We start from the raw sequence: 21176 nt of genomic DNA on the forward strand, positions 1-21176 counted from the left end.
TTTCAGCTGCCATGTAACTTCTCTCCAGGGAAATATACAAATATATCTAAAATCTAACAGGCACAGATATGGTCCTTTATCTGAATTGAATATCTTAAAATTGAATATCCATGAGTACTTTGAAAGGCCATGGCTTCATTACCTTCTCAAGCAGACACATTTTGGAAAACCGGCAGCTGTATCTGATCCAGGCTGCAACCCCATCCTATAGATTCAGGAAGTTTCATTAACCTAGCTTTAATTTGACCAAACTAGTTACAAGTTTGTTTTTACTGAGGCACAGGCAAATCAAGTGTAACTTTTCTGAAACATATATGAGGTAAATGTAAAAAGACATAAAGATAACAATGAACTTTTGTGGTCATCAACGTCAACACTTTATAGCTGGCAATCAAATCAATACCAATCTTGAAAGATGCCCATAGTTTCAAATTACTAAGTCTTCCAATGCACACATACTAAGGAATGCAAAATTCCTCTTATGATATCTTCAGTAAGTTCAAAGGGATATCCAGGATCTGAATATTAGAAATTCCATGTGAACTCAGAAATAGCTTGTCTATATTTATCTTTAAAAGAAAAAGCAACCAATAATTTGACCAAATTTGTTAGCCTGTAATTTAACATCAATTTTTATGGCAAATTAATTTTCCATCCAAAATAAAGACCTTCTTCAGCTAAAAGAGCTAGCTATGTCTCTTGGAAACTTATTTAAAATATATCTTGTTTTCATTTACACAAGTTTGCAGTGAAATTTACACAAATCTCTATTGCCATTTCTGCCATTCTTGTTCAATTTTCCACACTCTGTCAGCATGTGTCAGGAAAAAAGCATTATGCCTTGTTAAATTACGTTACAAGTAGAACCTTCATCCCAAACTGAAAGGGAAATAAATTTTAAAATATCATTGGCTAATAACCACCAGTGGCTTTTCAGAATCCTGTCTGTTCTACAGAATCTAAAGTTCATCATTTTTATAGGCACCCAGGGACAGAGTCACTAAATTTCTGAATTCTCAGGTACAGGAGTATGGTCTAAAAGGCTGTTGCTGTACAAGAGACTTCAGAAAGCACAACATCTCTGCTTATGTGTATCTTAATTAAAATTAATCAGACTCCAGTCAGATAGAGCAGTGGACTTAAGTGTTTTTTCTATAGTCATGACTTGAGTGAAAAAGGCATTTAAGCAGCCTATAGCACACCAAGACACAACTTAAGAAAAGGAGGAGAAATTAATAAAAAAATCTCAAAAAGCATATCTAGAGATTGCCATTACAAAACACACTGTGTGTGATGATTTAAAAAACCAGCTGGAATTAAACTCCAATTAAACTGCAGGTACTGCTTTTATGACTCATGCACTCCAATGGTGAGTTGTGCTTTTAATTGTGTTATCTAAGTGAAAATTTTTGAGCAAACCTTAAATAGCTGGTAAAATTTACTGGAGAATCCTAACGACCCTCCCTATCTTAGTTCTCAAAAGTATATAGACTACCATTATGCTAATCAAGTAAAATCTCAGCTAAAAAGGTAAACTAAGATGCAGATCCTCTGCCACACAAACACATCTACTTAGGTTCTTGAACTAAGCTTTAACCGAGCTGTTTCTGAGGCACTTTCTCACTGAGGTTTTAGCAAAAAGAACTTCCTTTCCATTTTGTTGCCCATTTTGTATATATTTCCCTATACAATAAGAAGAAAACAAACATATGGCATTGATCTCCCCTGAGAAGAATAGGGACAAAACAAGTAGAAAGCAATAAATATAGCATCTTTTTACCAGATAGCAATCTGACATGTCTGTGCAATCCAGAAATCTACCTTAAACTACATTATTGGTTTTTGTTTGCTAGCTTGTTTACATGTTAAGCAAATTAACATTTTTAACTGATTTCAGGTAGCATATCTGAAAAAGAAGACTAGACTGGAAATATAACTTGAGCAGCTGGCAAGACTCTTTAAAATGGTTATTTTAAAATAAGGGAAGTTGATTTGCCATACCTCCAAGCTTTCAATTTTTTTAATTTTTCTTTTTTTTTAGGTAAGGACGGTTTTGGTTTTTTAGTTGTTTTTGTTTTTTTTTTTATTACCTACCAGAGACAAATTCCTCTAGAATTTGTGAAATTGCTATTTATATTTTTGCTACAAATGTTTTGGCCAGAACTTCCATGGTTATACTCTTTGAGGAACAGTTCAGAAAAAAAATACCCATACCAAACAATACCCAGAAACAATAACCATACGACAATACCTAAAAACCATAACCAAAGTTTTTAAAATAAGTTTTGTATAGTCTTCATGCTTAATCTCCTCTTAGCTGGAGCATCATTTAAAACAATATTTTTTATAAGAGGCAGAGGTTCTAATAGATTTGGAAAGTCACCTCCTTCTATGTTGTGGGAATCCAGGGCTTCCCTCTGGCTGCCCTGGCAGGTCTGGGACCCTGGCAGGGGTCAGAAACCCCCCTGGACAGAGCCCCGAGAGACACTGTCTGTGATCTCTGTCCATGGAAAAGAGTTTTCAATCTTACAGGATGAATTACAAGCTTTGAGTGTTTGATAAGAGTAATAATTAAGTGCGACACAGGTGCAAAAGTAAAATTTTAGGTTTCTAGGTTAGGGGTTCAGAGGGGACAAGATGGAGGAAATTGGGTGTGTCTTGTCCTTTTTCTTCTTCATGCCCTCCATGTTTCACTGTAGTGTTGGCATTTTTCTATTGGTTTAGGCTGGGGACACACTGTTTAACGTAGATGACAGATATTGGCACGTTATTGTAAATATAGCACACGTAGTTTCTGGTATATAATGTTTGTACCATCCCACTGAGGGGCAGAGCCCCACACGCTGCCCTGCAGGACAGACCTGTGGCAGGGCAGCAGAACATGTTTAGATAAGCAAGAATAAACAACCTTGAAAACAGCACAGACGAATTATGGCTTCTTCTTTGGCAACGGGGCAGAAAGACAGAGACTTTCTACAATCTCGGAATCACCAATACCCACAGATTCCGACACTACGTCATATGAGAATGCAATTTTATTCCTGTGTAGAGTATTTTTTGCTTTTCTCCCACTAACTGGTGCTGCATCTATCTCATTTCCATTGTGGCGTTTTCAAGTTACAGCCCTGAAGGTGTCATGTTTAATTTACTTAATGAATATATGATAATTTATGTCTGTCCTGCTGCTTGATGATGCATAAATGTTCAGCTGGATTCTTCATCTTCAATTTTCTTTCAAGGAAATGATATCCTAAACTTGCATGGGTTGACCTAAATGACAGTACTTTGAAGAGCAAAGATTGTGCAAAGGGTGGAGACACACATTGCCTGCTTTGTGACTTAATTCTCTATGTTACTTGAACAAATAGCTTCATAAAAAGGAAATGTTCTCTAGTCTAACTACTAAACTGTTAGTAGCATTTTAGTATTTTTGAAGAATAGTTTGTTTGTAGTATTTTACTGGACAACAATAAAAAAAAAAGAAAACAAAAAACTCAATTTTAACTCAAGACTGATTTTCTTAATTTTTCTTTCCTAAGAAATTCTACAAACAGCAACCATTTTAAATTTCTGTTCTTGGTTATAGAGAAGAGGAATCTATTACAGACATCATCCAGGGCTTGCTCTGGAGCTCAAAGTGTGAAAATAAATAATTTCTTCTTTTATTATTAAGTTGACTTTTTTTTTTTCTTTAAGGCAAGCCTTGCTGCTATTTACACTGATAAAAACCTTAGTATTTGCAACAAGTCTTTCAGTCTCCTTGGTGCCAAACATCTGACATATTTTCTCTCTACCTTTAAATAAAGAGTTAAAACCAAGATTTTTCACAATATCTCAGAAAATTATATTCTAGCAACATCCAACCTAGTAGACTTCTGAAAGCAGAAAGTCACTGAAAGATAAGACATCACAAAGAGGACCACAAGACTCATCTTACTGGCAAAAAAATTTCCATAAAGGTGGTGTGAATTCATCTTGGACACAAAAATCATACTAGTGGACCAGTGACAGAAATGGACACGTAACTACTACTGATACTGTGGTTTGGTCTGCGAAGAAGTCAGCATCAAGAGTGCACAGCTGAAGGGTTTTCTGGCAGCTCATTTGCAGAAAGTTCTGCTTTCTGAGCAGCTGGAAGAAATATCACAGCTGTTACAGCCCTGACAATCAACATGCTCTGCTGAGGATGACTGCTATGCAATCAGTCCTTTGTGGCATACACAACATACTCCATTGGCTGTGAAGTGGCCAACAAACCAGTTTGGGAATTCCTACGCAAAGTGCTGTCCTGCTGATACTGGAGAAAACTGGTTCTAATCCCAGTTTTACAAGCCACACTTCATAATTAAAAATCAATATGAAGTGTTGTGGGGAAGATTTTAATTTTTTATCCGGACTCATTTAGTTGGCTCCAAATGTATAGCAAATGACAGAGAATTGCATAAGGTATAAAATCTTCTGTGCAAAGTCCTTTAAAAATCTCTGCTCAGAGGAATGTAAATCAAAACTTATTGAATTAACATATGGAAAAGCTTATAGCTTTTCAAATACATATGCCCAAAAAGATAAGCAAGTCAGGAAGCCCCAGGTAGGTCCCACAATAAATGGGCATGCTAGACACAAAGACCAGAAACACGATGCAAGAGTGATTCTTCTGGTTCAAGACATGTCCTCGTCCTGAAGTTATGGCAGATGGGCCATGATGAACACATTATTCAAGCGGGAAAACTAGAACCTGAAGGCTGGAAAATGAAGTACAGAATAAAAGACTCGAATATTATTTGAAGGTAAAGGTGGTAAAGGCCTAAACAGATATTTATACAGTCATTTCTCCCTTTAAGAATCACAAGGAATTTTATAATAAAAGTACTCCAGTTTAGAAAAGTACACCCTAGTATGGAAGAGTAAGTTTTTGGAAAGACAAAGTGTAACTCTCTAAAAGACAGAACAATAAAGAGGATTGGTGTTTTGGGTGTTGTTTGGGATTTTTGGCAGAGGAGAGGGTGGTGGGAGGGTTAAGTGTTTTGTTGTGCTTTTTTCCTTTTCAGTACAACAATAGAGAGGTATCAGACAAATTTAAGAACACAAAACAAAATCATCAGGGTTCAGAAGGAGGCTGAAATCTCAGGTTAATACTAGATTTCTTGAAAAAACTGCTGGTCAAATTAATTCTATAGGAATCATAAACAGCCATTATTTTCCAGCTGCTAAATCTTCAAAAAGATGAGCAACAGCTATTCAGTCTCAACTTCTTAAAGTATCTGAAATCAATGTTCCTTTGAAATATCCTTAATGATAAAAAAAACTGTCCCTCTCATATGACAGTTATAATACTGTGCTTACATTAAGGATTTCTTTCAGCAAGGATTTTTAAGTACTTAGAACTGAACATCCAAGTTATTGTATTCAAGTGAGTTCTTTTCTGCTTATGGTTGATAATATCAAATATCTCATAGTTACAGTCAGTGACTGCTGTCCAAGTTGAGATCAATGATGGTCCCCATCTCTGTTCCTGAAGTGTCCCTCTGGGCTTGGCACTAGCCCTGTTTAGCATTTTTGTTGGTGACATGGACAGTGGCACTGAGCACATCCCCTGCAAGTTTGCTGATGACATCAAGCTGTGTGGTGCAGGTGACACTGGAAGGACACCCATAAGGACATTAAAAGGTTTGAAGGCTGGGCCCATATGAACCTCATGAAGTTCAACAAGGCCAGGTGGGAGGTCCCACACCTAGATCAAGGCACTCCAAATACAGGCTGGTCCAAGAATGGATTAAGAGCAGCCCTGAGGACCTGGGATGCTGGTGAATGAGAGGTTGGACATGACCCAGCAACGTGCACTCACAGCTCAAAAAGTCAAATGTCTCCTGGACTGCATCAAAAGCAGCATGGCCAACAGATTAAAGAAGGTGAATCTCCCCTTCTACTCTGCTTGTGTGAGAGCTCACTTGAAGTAATGCATCCAGTTCTGGTGTTCCCAATGTAAGGACATATCCCTATTGGAGTGTGTCCAGCAGACACACTGATGATGAGAGGGATAGAGCACCTCTCCTATGAAGACAGGCAAAGAGAGTTGAAGTTATTTAGCCTGAAGAAGAGAAAGCTCTTGGAAGATCTCAGCATGGCTTTCCAGTACCTAAAGAGGGCCTACAAGAAAGATAGAGAGGGACTTTTCATAAGGGTATGTCATGATACGACAAGGAGGAACAGCTTTAAATTGAAAGAAAGGAGGATTAGATAGACAGGATGAAGAAATTCTTTACTGTAAGGGTGGTGAGGCACTGGAACAGGCTGTCCAGAAAAGTTGTAGATGTCCCATTCCTGAAAGTGTTCAAGGACAGGTTGGATGAAGCTTTGAACCACTAGGTGTAGTGGAAGGTGTCCCTGTCCATGGCAGGGGCATTGAAACTAGATGATCTTTAAGGTCCTTGTCAACCCAAACCATTTTATGATTATATGGTTCAATAATTTATAAGATGAAATATCAAGCATTATAATTCTTAAACGTTAGATTAAAAGAAAAACAATTTATCTTCAACCATTCCATATTATTTATCATTAGAACAAAATATCAGGTACAAAATATCTTGTGAAAGCACAGTGGTCATAGCTCAAATCTTGTGTTCAGAAAGTTCATTTAAATAATGAGCCCCTGTAGAATGTCAGTAACCTAAGTACACCCAAGAATTCACCCAGATTGTCTGCTATTATATGGAATGTAACAAGAATTATCACACTAAATTAAATATTACAGATACGAAGAGATTTGTTTTGACCTTATGACAGTCTTTGAGTTTTGAAGTTTATCTTTAAGTTTATCTTTTGAAGTTTATCAATAAACAAATAAGGTCTGATTCTTCACCATAGAAAATTCAGACCTTTTTTTTACAAAGTGTTATCATCATCACAGGTAGAAAAATGAAACATATGTGCACAATCAGCTACAAATGCAAGGTAGTAAAGAATTTGGGGTTTGTAGTATTAAATACTCTATTTGCATTAATTTTCCTCAGTATACATTGTAACAAAATATTTAGGGAAAAGAAAATTTGGATTATGATCTAATTTTAGCTCCCAAAGATACCATAACTTCCAGGTTCAGAAACTTTTCTTGTAGAAAATAATGAAATTAGTAGTAACATCTACTTTACCTGATATTACAAGTAATAATTTTTAAATATCAAAATTACTGAGCACATATAAATTATTCCTGTTCTGTTCTCTTCCTATCATTTAACTGGCATGCCAGACTTCTCAGTATGAGCTGTGGTTTGCTGTTTCCTAGTTTCACCCTTGCAATACTACACTGAAACAATTCTTTTTTATCAAAAACAGCTGGCACAGAGTCAAGTACCTAAGGGGGATAAGTAATGGAAGGATTTTTAGGTCATTCACAGGGGAGGTGGTGTCATTCACTCCCTTCCTTGGTTTATAGTTAAACCACCTGTAGCTATCCCACTGAATAGATACTATTTGCTAAGTATTATTTTCAGAGCACTAAATCTACTCTGCAAGTAATTTCTTATAGATCCTTTCTGCTAAATCTTCATACCTTGAGAACTTTCTAGTAATAAACATCACACATATTCTGTAAACATGTGTTTCTAGGACAACTATACACTGATATTTGTATAATCTCACTAGATATACCAGATGGCTTACTTATAAAAACAAAATTTGCCAAATAAACATTACTTCTTGTTTTATACATGCATTTTCCTGTCAATAACTTGTCTTTCCAAGTAAAACACTTTTGTGTAATAGCTTATTATATTCCTTGAGAAACAAGTAATCCTTTAACCCTGCGGCATTTGGGCCATCTTTATCAACCACATTTACTAAAATTGACCAAATGACCTTTAGGATAACCAAAAGAGAAAAAAAATACTTTTAAACTACAGAATAGCACACAAAGCACATGCATTACTTGTTACTTATGATGATCTTCCATTTTTTAGTCACACACAGAAGCAACTGAAAGCAGGAAAAATTATGCACATCACGACATAGACTGTGAATTCTGCCCCCATGCAATTAATGGAAAAGGAGTAGTTAATTTCTTATTAATCTAGTGACCTCCCACAGTTTGTGGCTGCAAAATTTATTAATTCTAGCTTTGAATAGTCTTTTACTCCTTGCTATGTTTCTCTAGGTACTACTTGGGAAGTAATCTCCCATGTATATAGAGTACAAGACACACTGGAAAAATACAATTCAGAAGTATTAAAGAAGGCTTTTCACTATGAAAAAAGGACCCTACCCTGAAATGCTTACTGTCTACACAACATAGATAGAATCACATAGATGACAGAACATAGACCATCATAGAATCACACAAAAAATATACCATTTCATCTGTTTGGTCTAAAGGATTAGAAGTTGTATCTGATCTGGGTGGGATTTCAGTCTATGGATATATCTGCTTTGACTCTTCACTGATATTCACATCTCTTTGCACACATCTGACCTCTAACATTCACACAGTAAAGGGAAACTAGATTACCAGATTTACAATAATGAAAGGGTGCATTTTCCTTTTTATTTTTTTCTTTTTATTATCCATAGTCTTTGACATATGGATCTGAAACAAAATACAAATCCATCACTACAGAATGGACACATGCTTTGCGAATGATAAATTTGGTCCAGAGCTGAAGAAAGTGTCCAAAACTTGATGTAGTACCTTCATTCCCTTTAAGTACCTTGACACAGCCTTTAAGCTCTATGCCCACAACATCACAGCTTTCATCTATGTTTTTACAGAACTACTCAGGTATGCCTTTTGTTTTTTTCTTTTATTATTTTTCTTAAGAAAAAGATAACCATTCATTAAAACCCACTAAATATATTCTTTCTGAATTTGGATAGTAAGATATGATGCAGCTGACTTCCAACATCACACTGCTTATAGGACTTTCGTACAGGCAAAAAACAAATACATGGACAAACAGCCAGCCCAGAAGAGATATGCATTCTGAAAGTATTTGGAGGAACTTTGTTTTCTCAGACACTCTCCCCATGCCATACATCTTGTTGCATTCTCTGGAGCATGGAAGCTGCCACAAAGGTAGCTTTTAAAAGGTGTTTTATTTAGGAAAGCTGTTTTTAAATCACCCTCATAAGCCTTTCAGTTTTTATCTGGCTTTTACATGAACATGAGCCTTTCTGCATCACTTGCCTTAAACTTGTATTTCGTCCTCGGTGTAAAGCAATCTTTAGAACTCCCCTACGTATGCTTAGGTTGTACCAAACAAATACCACAACCAAAGGTAAGAGTCTTCATCGGAATCCTGATGGGCCTTACAGTCTGAAGGGGTGTGAGTTAATTACAGCCAGCCTGGATGTACACACATTACCTGGATGCTGCACACAGAGAAGTTTTGTTCTGCTAGTGGGAAAACAAAATCAACACAAAACCACAACAAACCCTGTTAACATATTACTTCTCCACACCTACCTTCCCATCTTAACTATTTTTAAAAGAAATTTTAATCTCCCTACCTCATACACACACTTTTGATGGAATCTGGAACGTGAATGAGAAAGGAATAGGATACAACCATAAAAAGGCACATAACAGACACAATATGCAAATTTAAATTAGACAAAATTCCTGAACTCCCAAACAACATTTTCAAAATGTTACAACACGTGTAAATATAGGCTAATCATGATTTGTTTGGACTTTGGTATAAAATGCTCATGCACACAGGGCACACAGGTATGCTGCTGCCAAGTCATTCAGCACAGGTGAGGCTTCACCTGGTAAACAGAATCCAAAAGTAATTTCTTTGTTACTATGTTCAACACACCTCTCCTTCCTCTCAGCATGCTTTACAGAAGAGTATTTCACTGTGCTCTGCTGCACAGAGTGCTGGCACTGCACTGTAGCTCTGATCCAGCATCATGCTTAAACATGAACTTAAATAGCAGAGACATCACAGAATGCATGAATGGGCTGTGAAGGGAGGCCCAGGGTGCAGCCTGAAGGGCAAAGCAGTCACCTGTCAGCATTGCTCACACAAGAAAAATCTACAGGGCTCATCTGGCATATACATGTTCATATTTAAAAGTAACAGTGGCTATTCCAAATGCTCACCCTGAAGTACATGAACCAAATGCTGTGTATCCTCTAGCAAATACTTCTGCTTTTGCGGCAGTAAATTTAGGTTGGAAAAAAAAAATACTGCTCCTACTCATCAAAGGTCTTTCTTACACTGATTTCTAAAAGAATTCTTCGGTTCCCAAATACAATTAATGACCAGTTTTGAAGTAATCTAATTTCAGTCTTAGCATAGTCTTTCTGAAAGGACAGATTTTAGTTGTAAGAACAGTCTGGAGCTCAGATTATGCAGCAGTGTTGATTTTATTAGTATTATTCCTGTATACATGGTATATATTTCCTGTCTATGTTCCCATGTTGTATTGTATAATGATTTAGAAGTCACGCTGCTGAGGCTCTGTAGGAAATATGCTCTCCCACCCCCTCCCTGAACACACTGAACCAAGTGGAATCAGCATCCTGGTTCTTAGTCATGTCACAGTTTCATGTGTGCACTGGGAGAAAACATATTGTGGGAATGACATCAACACTGCAGAAAGGTTAACAAAATATTACCAAAGATAGACAGTTCTTCAAAACCCTCAAAGATTCACACAGACGTCCAATGAAACTATTCATATCTTTGACAATTTTGTACATTGATAAAGCATTCAGCCTGTACTAAATAATACCTTCTATTTCATCAGGAGGTAAAATTCTTCTGCCTTTTTCCTGTAATCTTTGCAGTAATTTCTCACTAAATAACATGATATCTGCCTCAGCTTCATATGGTCTTCAACATTTTTGCACAGTTTTGTTTAAAATTGAAAATTATTTCACCTGAATGTTTCTTAGGGAGACTGTTTCCTTCCAAATCACTTCCTTCCAAACACATAAATTTTGCAGAACAAGATGCTGTTCAAACCAGAGCAAACAAACAAATTTTTAAAAAGTCTTTAAATCATTAATTGAGAATACTTTTCAATCCTCACACAATTACTTCATTAATTGATTTAGCCATCAACAAGTGGGGTGGGGAGGGGGTAAGTCTCACTTGAGATCTTGTGAACCCTTCCCTGACAAGATCTACTTACAAAGATTTAGTATGCAGGTATGAAAGTACTGGCCACATGAGCAAAGACTATCTGAGGAGGTGTTACTGTTATCATTATGTACCATGGCATCTTGGACAAAATTCCTTGATGCGTCTCACCCAGTGTTTTTGCACTACAGTTCTATTTCAGTTCTAGTTTGCATTTTTACAAAATATTTTCACTTTTAAAGTGACTGATAATCACCACACCTGTAGATACTTCTCAGTGTTGTTTACCAATTTAGATTAAAAAGATTAATCTTAGTCCTACCTCTACCTAGAATTCAGGCTATCTAAACACTCTGGTACCTACATGTATGTAGTCTGACTTCCAGAGCTGTTAAAGCTTTTTATTTAAGGAAATGATGACAGTTAACTACTGAGTACTTAAAATCTAAATCAAGACATCCAGGGATTCTTGATTTCACTACAAACCATCTTGTAAATGTAAGTGACTGGAAGCTTGGGAAGAAGTCATGGAATCTTAGATCATTCTGTTCAGTGACTCAGCTGGAGGCTGACATGGTGGTAGGCAAGCATCTCAGACTACATTAAAACATGTTAGAAGAGTCAGGAGTATTATAATTTTCCTACACTACAGTAAAAAATATTACCAGATCTCATGATCACCATTTTGGGAAGAAGTACAACTAGAGACAAAGGTTAACCATCAAATATGAATGATTCACAGACATAGCTGTAGGCAAAACCGGTTTTTGCCTCTATATATTTGTAAGATTAATTGGATTTATGAGCAGCAATCTTATCTCCTCCATCTTAAAATACAAACAAACAAACAAACAAACAAACCAGCAATAAAACAATTGTTTTGAGTATGATCATGTGAACCCACTAAATGACAAGACATTCCTTTTCTCCCTGAGGGAACTCTGGGGTAGGTTAGACCAGGTGTGCTGTCTGACCTGGAGTATCCTGCCTCCTTACAGAGGCTACATCATCAGTGAGACATCAGACCTGAGAGCATAACACTGTTCACACTTCTTTCACTTCAACCCCCCCTTTTCACTTCCTCCCACTTACAGCCCTGTTCTAGGCATTGTTTTTCACACATGAATGTCAGAAGCATTATAAAACTCTTTCTAGAAACACCAACGATTATAAAAAAGTGTCTCATTCTTCCCACATAGTAGCTAAGAAAATGGAATTAATGTGATACTCATTCTAAGACAGCAAGCCTTGCTGAGAGTCAACGTACACTGACAGCAGTTTGGGCTCAACATCACACTGAGTTCACTTGGTTTCCAATTAATACAAATGCAATGAGCTTACTTTTGTCAGCCTGCAATGTCACACATATCTATCTGATTCTAAGTGCTGCAAGGGATTCAGAAATCAGAAGTTTGTCACCACCACTTCCTATCAACATTTCCGAGGTATTTTAGACTATTTTAGCTTACGTTCAAAGCAGAATAATGGCAATTTTTTTTCATCTCAGTACTAATTCAATTTCATGTCAGAGGGTACAATTGTGATGACAGTAACACAGATGTTCCCCTGCTATAGATCCATCTATTAAAATTTCCAAGTAGAGATGCGACGAAATTGAAAAACACATCCAAAATAGGACTATTCACAAAAATATGCTATTTCCAAAAGTATTTCCAAGAAAAATCCAGATTTTTTCTATGTGTAATGCAAATAATTATGGCTTTACTCCTGTTATATTAGCTCACTGCAAATCATTTTCACAGTGCTTCATTAGCACACCATTGATTATGCAATAAGTATTTTCTTGGAGGGATTTTCTTTATCAGTTTGTGTTATTTAGATGCTCTATTTCCTTCTGTCACAAGATGCTTTTGTTTTCTGTCACTTATTGGGAAGTACAATGTGTCAAGAAGTGACTGTTGGCTAGAATATGCATTTTTTTATAATGCAGTCTTAAATAAAGTGTTTTTATCATTGTTATCATACTTTAACTTGTCCACTTATTGTGTTTTCTAATATGGATTTTCAAACCATCCGTATAGAACACAAAGAATACTATAAGAAAAGTTTTAATTTTTTTTCTCTCTCTCCAATTTTAGCACAGTCAGAAGTGGAAAATATTTTCAACAGGAAAGTACTTTTCTTTAAGTGCCTACAGTTCTTTATACTTAAATAAAACACTGATGGTTATTAAGTGTTCTGCAAAAGGAATTGGAGACTACCTAAATCCTTTTTTCTCTTAATATCATAACTCTCAATCATGATAAAAATATGTTGGGGTTTTATTTTCGTTTTTTGCCTTTTTTTTTAATGTGGTTGTATTTAATAGATGTTGTTCTAGAAGATGACATACTTGGATTCATGCAGTTTCTCTGTTTTTAAAAAAATTTGCCAGTGGATCATATATTAACAAACTTCTACCATAGCTGAAATCTAGGAATGTAAAAATCAAGACCATGTACAGCTTTCAAAATGCAAAAAAGAAAACCCTGTATTTAAAAGTAAATAGTTTCAACTGCTGTAGAAATTGATTGTTTATTGGATTCTCAGACTTCAAGAAAAGAATCATTTCTTCAAAATACAATGTATTTGTTTGCTTAAGATTGGCATTAAAGATTGGCTTGAGAATAAAAGTTAAATACTACCCAGTTTTAAAGTGTGAGTATCTTCACATAAATTTACTTCATCTTATGCAAGTCAGATATTATATTTTTTCTTCTGACATAATTTAAATGCTTTTGGATACACTTAACTGACTCCAGGGACTACATTAGGACTCAAATTTTAATACTTTGAGTCACATTAGAGTCTATTAATTAGATGCCTGAGTAACCAAAAATTGATGGCAAGGATATATCCCTGAATATCAATTCCTCTCAATATGAAGAAATGAAAATACCTTTTTTTAAACTTTGCTGAATAAAATAAAAAAAAAAAAGTTCAGGCATTAGAATCTGAAAAATATTATCACACACATTAAGGACTATCAGCAGTGTATTACATAGACATTAAGCAAAAATGCATACTCATGAAATGAATATTACACTAGTAAAATTAAGCAATAGCTTACTTAATAAAGCTTAGAACTAACTCTCTAGACTACAAATTCGAGACATTTTCCAGGCAAAGTTATTTGGCATGTAGTGACAAAAAGCATGCTTACCCTGCTGTTATTCCACAGTGAAGTTAATAGTACTGTTTCTCTACCTTATTGAGGCCAAAAAACTCTAAAAGTCTTTCAAACTACTCTTCAGCAAATCATTCTGATACTCAATACACACACAATACCAAACAAGAGTTCCTATGAGTAAATATAAATCTTAATGAAATTCACAATTAATTCATCTATTCTTTGAAGAATAACACCAGGATGGGATTAGTGTGAATAAGACAAGAATCGTAATCATAGAATGACTTGGATTGTCAGGGACTTTAAAGGCCATTTTGTTCCAACTCTTTCCCTCCCATAAGCAGGGACACCTTTTGTTAGACCAGGTTGCTCAGAGTCCATCCAATCAGGCTTTGAACACTTCCAGGAGTGGGGCATTCACAACTTCTCAAGGTAACTGGTTCCAGTGCCTCAGCACCCTCAATAAATAATTACTTCGTAATAGCTAATGTAAATGTACTCTCTTCCACCTTAATACCATTCCTCCTTGCACTGTCACTCCATGCTCTTGTAAATAGTCTCTCTCTATCTTTGTATGTGAATATTTGCAATATCATGCTATTCTGGCAATTATTTCAAGGTCATCCTTACTATCAAGACCCCTCATTGTTAAAATGAACTCCACTGAAGTGCTTTTGATACTCTTCATTCCAGGATCTCAGAGTGAAGAGCTGGCTATTCCTAAGTGCCTGCAAGGTGTCCACTCTGAAAGAATTTTATAAACTCCTCTGATCAGGAGGTCACTTGCAAACACACCATGAAAATATTTAGGTATGCATCTCATGCTTCTGTTTTATACTTGTCTGTACAGGACTTAGAAGTAGAGAAAGACAAGGTGGGTGTTTACCCACCTTCTCACCTTCAGTTTCTGGTGACTGGCGGAGAAACACTCTTGACTTAGTACAACAAGGTGCAATGTCTTCTGTCCATCCCTTAGGAAGACTGAGAAACTTGAAGAGAAGTGATGGTGGAGCACTGGAAATCCAAATGGTAACCAGGCTCCAATGGGTTAAGTAGGCAGCAATAATGTTTCCCAAAATAAAGCAACTTGTTTTTGTTCTATAATTATTATGCAACTCTTTGGTCAATGATGTATTTACTACAGTGATCCAACTCAAACCTATTTAAATCAAATATATGAACTGTTATTAGAAATAAAATAGAACCACAACACCTTCACACACAGCTGAATTCGACCTAGACCTGATGAATCTCCTTTGTTTGATTTCCTAAAAATGAGTTCATAGTTTACCTCTAATTTAGATCACAAATTTGGTAGCCATCAGGTGTGAATAAAGGATGTAGAAAATTATCCATCATCTAGTCTCACAATCTGGACTTCTTTTCTAACTGAGCCTTTATAGCAGCAAACTGTTTTAATACTTTTATAATGAATGCTAGAGCTATTCACACACTTCCATACAAATGGAGAAGGTAGGTTATCAACATCTTATGGTCTCCTGATGAGAACACAAACATAACATGTCAGAAAACTATGGTCAAGTCCAGCTCCACCCGAAACATTTTTACCCCAGATCAGTTCAAATCAGGCAGGAAAGCATCTTTATCTCATCCCACTTTAAATTCTTAGTTTTTTACCATATATTTTTGCTTTCTTGATGAAAGTTTCATTAAAACCATTTTTTCCACTGCAGATTTTGGCTGCAATGAAATAATATTTAGACATGAATTCTATGGACAGAAATATGCTGACCTGACAAAAGCACTTCAACAGGAATCAGTCTACTTTTCCCCTTGCAGTTTACTGAAGATGTGGTAATTTCTGCCTGTATAGAGAGGTAAAACCCTTATTGAAGCTCTTTTGTTTCATCTCTCTTCATCACTGAGTTCTTCCATCCTGATCCCTTGACCTTCATCACTTAAATATGGACATCTTTTCAAATCTCACTCACACAGCCTTTTGTCATACTTACCTTTCCATTTTACTACTAATCCCACTATACAGCACCAAAAAAAAATTTCTTTCTTACATTAGAGCGCCCAAAGATCTTTTAATATCTGAAGCTTTCTTGTTATATTCCCCTGAGCTTTCTCCGAAGATGCTTTGTACAGTAATGCTTCCCCATAAATAACTTCCAGAGCATTTTAATTTGTATATATTCACATATATGTTTACTGCCATCTTATCAATTTAAAAACCGTTTATAACCTGCCTTACCCATACTCCTGACAGGCCACTAACCCTGGCATCAGTCAGGTGACTAGTACCTGTTGCCACAGAGACCATTATCAGTAATCACAAATTCTTGACATGTTACTAATGGAACTTCAACCCTCTTCCTCTTTCCTATTTAGTCGCTTCTCATATTTTATCTACAGCTCTGACTGGAGTTTTTTTAGGGAGGGAACACCTTTGTTCTCTGCCTACCCACTACATAGTATAATGAAGCCATTTTTTGCATTTGACCTTTCCATCAAATAGTAATAATGATGCACCTAATTTCCAGCTGCTCATGGATGACTGCCTAATTCCAGATCATACACAGGCACTCATGAAGGCGCTGGATCGCCCAGGCCCAAAACAGGGTCTCAGGTGGGATGACATAACATGCAACAATTCTGCCTGACCACCAGCACCAGAGACTCAAAAATTACTATTCAAAATTGTTCTTTGAAGAAGCTTTAGAACGCATTCACACTTTACACTGCCACCTACTCCATGTTTCAGTAGGAATTGGAGAGAAACAGTGAATGATCTTGCTTTAGTTTGTCATAAAAGTAGTTGAGCTTCAAACATGAAACCATAGTGAAGACCCTCCTTTAGGGCTAGCCTATAACTCTTGTTTGCAGAAATGTTTTTCTACTTCTATAGCAACATTTTTCCAAGTATAATTCAAATAATTTCTTGTGTTTGCTCAGGAGTTTTACATCTTCTGTTTTGTAGCAGAAATTCCTAAGAAACTTCTGGGCGTGCTGGAGATGTCTGCTGTGCATATAGTTATCTAATACACAATCCATTCATAAGGACTTCAATGTTAAATGGAACATCAGATTATTAGCCTTATTTCTGTCTTGGACCTACCCAAGAAAGCAATGTTTCTTATACAATCTGGAGTAGCTAAACCGCATAAACCAATGAAAAAAGTACTTGAGGTCAAATTACATGTTAGCACAGCAGTTCTGCACTGACCAGTGATACAGACACACATATGTTGTGCTGAAATAGACACAGAAGGAATCTTCTAACTGGAAACAACAGCTGTAAACCTACATCTTTCTGTTATAATAAGATACAGGCAAAGAGAGAAAAACTAAATTAAATATTCACATAGAAAAGCACTGATCAATACACAACATTGTAGATGCATTTTTCTCTATTCCTTTCATCAGTGTTTGGCCAAACTCCCACAGACCTCCCAGTAGTTATTAGATAAAACTATCATCTGCCTTTTCACCACTCTTACAGTCAGAAGTATCACCTTAAATAAGCTGGAATTGAACATGACATTAAATGTCAAGTTCAGCACTGCTAATGCGATCACAATTGTCTCTAGAACAACCTGCAGCATGACCCCTCTCTGACCTGTGTGAGCTGTGAATCCTTCTTCGTGTCCTACTCCTTATTCCTTGCCCAGACATTCTACATCACTGATATTGAGTATCCTTTTTTGCTCCATCTCATCCACTAAGCAAGTTGTTAGTGCCATTTCCTCAACACCACTACTGCTTCCTCCAGTACTTAACACATCCACACCTGCAATCTCACATGAGTATGTAACAGTCAAAGCTTTTTTCATGTGGTCAATGAGTGGTGTTGTTTGGGGGTTTTTTAATGTATGAGAGAAAATAAAGAAATTTTATGCCCTTACCCATGAATGCTTAAAAAAAAATTACGAACACACTTTTGTCTGGCAATAGCAAAGAGAGTCCTTTAAGTACATGAATCATCAAGACAGGGAAAAGCAAGTAGAAGACACTGAATGACAACAGCTTTACAATTTCTTTTTCACCAGGTGAAAAAAAAAAAAAAAAAAAAAAAAAGCCTTTTTGAAAGGTTTATTGACATACGATGTATTTGTCCTGAATTATAAACTTATAATCTACTGCACTGCAGATGGTAACAAGGGGAAACTGCAAAGCACTCTGTTGAAAGCCTGTCACAAAAAAGCTGTTTGGGGTTACCTGGTTTACTCATAGTTCACCATCCTTAAATATCATTGCCCTGGATTTTTTTTTTTTTTAATTTACAGATCTGCAGTAATGATGAAGTTCAAAGAAACTCATTAGAGGTCATTAAAAATAACACTGACTCTGGGGAGAAGGAATAGAATTCTAGTTCCATTTCCAAGACACAAATGCAAGACGGAAAACAGAAAAGACAACTTGAGACTTTTTACAAACTGCACACAGAAGGATGAGTTAGAGCCCAAGCAGGTAAGATCCCAGCCAGTAATGCTGTTTCATAGCTTAAAAAAAGGTGAAAATCTCTTGGGATAACATGTTAACTTGTTGACATGTACAATTTTCATCATGAGAATATTAACATAAGAGTTGGGGTGTCTGGTTGTCACTTCTTCAAGCAAGGGACATTTCAGATGGCTCTGCTGAAATCAGTATAAAGACATCAAGAAATGTGGGTAGCCATTGCAAATAGTTGTTTGTATGATTTTCTGTTTCTCTAGGGATAAGTGTCTTATTAAACATAGTTTAAAGACAAAAACCAAATTGCTAAAAAATATACGCACATGCCCCGGCCAATAGCAAAATATACACAAGAAAACCTGATGAAACAATTCTCACTTACAGATGGCAGCAAACAAGAAGCCAGCACTTTCTATTAGACCTTTAGAGGGGGATTTTTTTTTCATTCTATTTAAATACCATTTGGTGACTTACCTCTGATTTAGTGCTTGGCTTGCCTGTGGAATTAAACAGATTTCATACTATTCTCTTGTGTTCTGATGTCCCATGAAAAAACAAAGAAATTTTATTAATCAAGACAACGTATTAACTCTACCAAGGACAAAACCTTACTCTTATACAACTATTTTAGTGTTTTATATTGCCACAATTAACCACCAAGAGCTTTAAACAGAAAATCAATAGCTACAGCAAAATCCCAGCATAGCTATAGTATTCTTTGTCCCGCTGTAGGTTAAAACTCAGCTTGAAGAGATAATGTAATGAGGTTGACACAAAAATGGTGGCTCATTTTTTTTCTTTCCCTTGTCATTATTAGGAGTGTTAGATGGATAACTTAGAAAGGACAAAAATTGTTTTTTCCAAATTATGACAGACCAAATTCGTCTGGACTCCAGTGGAAGTCAAACCTCTGACTACAAATATTTCTTGCACAGTGGTTCACAGGGGCATCACAGGGAAACCTAGAGGGCCAAATTTGGTCTTTGATGGAATGGATATTTATTACTTTTAGAAATAAAGGATATGATGCATATGACTTACTGGAGTCTGTGTCTTATCCTGGAGTGAAACTCAAAACATTTTAAAAGCCTGAAATAAAGCATAAAAGTTGCCATAATTGATGGTGTACCAAAGCTTTAATCTAAGCTTACCAAGGAATAAAATGGGAAGCCTAAATTTCAATACCTTCAATTAAGCAGGACTCTGGCTTCTGTGAAAGCTAGGGACAACTTTCTTATTTGTGTTTCCTGTTTTTACCAGCATCTTACATGTTTCCTCAATTTAAGCTAAATGCTATTTTTCAAGAACCTCACTTCTCGTAAACATTCTGTTTTGCCCTTAGTCACAGAAAGTTATTGAATATATTAGCTAGATAATTTGGTCCAGTTCAGCAAACTACAGCGTATTCCTGAAGGCCACTGTTTCAAAGCAATTATTTTCCCACTTTTCTCAATTCCTTATTTATTTTGTGTCTCACGAACTTTTCTTCAAGTCAGTCTGTTCTGTTTTTAAAAGAACTTCACCGTTTCCTGAGTCCCTTCTCTGCAATAGTTCTAACATCATTGCTAAATATACCACCAGTAACTGCATGAATTCTAAGGTTAGGTTTTTTTAAAAACCAGCATCAAGGTAATTTATAACATTATTTTATTTACAAGTTATGGTGGGAGCAGCCTACAAGAAAGATGGAGAGGGCTAGTTCTCAAGGATATGTAGTTTTAAGACAAGAAGGATTGGCTTTAAAATAAACGAGGGAGGGTTTAGATTAGAGATGAGGAAGAAATTCTTCACTCTGAAGGTAATGAAGCACAGGAACAGGTTGTCCAGAGAAGTAGTGGATGCTCCATCTCCAGAAGTGCTCAAGGACAATTCGGATGAGGCTCTGAACAACGACGCAGGGTAGAAAGTGTCCCTGCCCATGGCACAGAGGGTGGAACTACATGTTCTTTAAAGATCCCTTCCAACCTAAACCACTTTAAGATTCTACAGCTACATTCTACAACTCTAAGATTCTAAATCAAACAGCAGAGCATAACTGTGGTATAGATGATTTCTGAATGTTAGCATAGGAAGCATCCAGTATTAGAATAAATAATTCCAAACTGGAATTTAGCAACAGCAAACTATGACACCTATCAGAAAACTTGGGCTGCAAATGATCATTTCAGAAACTATTTTTAAGCAGGCTCAACACTCAATACACCACCACTTCCCCTCCACCCCCTGAGACATAGAGAAAATGAGATGTCAGCAATCAACACAGTCAACACAAATTCATGCACCATCTGACAGCATTTATGTTAATAGCACTTTCTTGTCCCATGGTCCAAAGAAATATGCTGTCAAAGCTCCACATGCAACTAGGACATCTCACTATGGCTGTCTCATCCTCAGATGAGAACCTCCTGACAAAAATTTGAACATACAATTAAGCTTTCTTGTTTACCAGTGAATTCAATGTTTGAGGAATCTATGATCCAAACTGAAGTCAGAGTAAAGATTAGTTTGTTGCAAGTTTTTTGAGCCAGTTGGACATATGA

At 36.3% G+C, this 21176-nt stretch overlaps 1 protein-coding gene across 14 annotated transcripts in view; it reads right to left on the minus strand.

Moving 5' to 3' along the window:
• LRRC4C (leucine rich repeat containing 4C) overlaps nt 1-21176 on the minus strand; it is a 481162-nt gene that overhangs the window by 148150 nt on the left and 311836 nt on the right. For 2 of the 14 annotated variants that reach the window (XR_012056306.1, XR_012056308.1), the window contains 2 exons: nt 19678-19725; nt 13152-19172 (listed from right to left, as the gene is read on the minus strand). The exons of 10 other annotated variants lie outside the window; for them this stretch is intronic. The gene's annotated coding sequence lies outside the window, so the exon portion shown is untranslated. Of the gene's footprint in view, nt 1-13151; nt 19726-21176 lie in introns of those variants that run through there. 2 more of the 14 variants (XR_012056304.1, XR_012056305.1) reach the window with 1 other exon arrangement.

The sequence above is a fragment of the Taeniopygia guttata genome, chromosome 5 (assembly GCF_048771995.1).
Source record: "Taeniopygia guttata chromosome 5, bTaeGut7.mat, whole genome shotgun sequence".
In the NCBI taxonomy this organism is placed as follows: Eukaryota; Metazoa; Chordata; class Aves; order Passeriformes; family Estrildidae; genus Taeniopygia; species Taeniopygia guttata.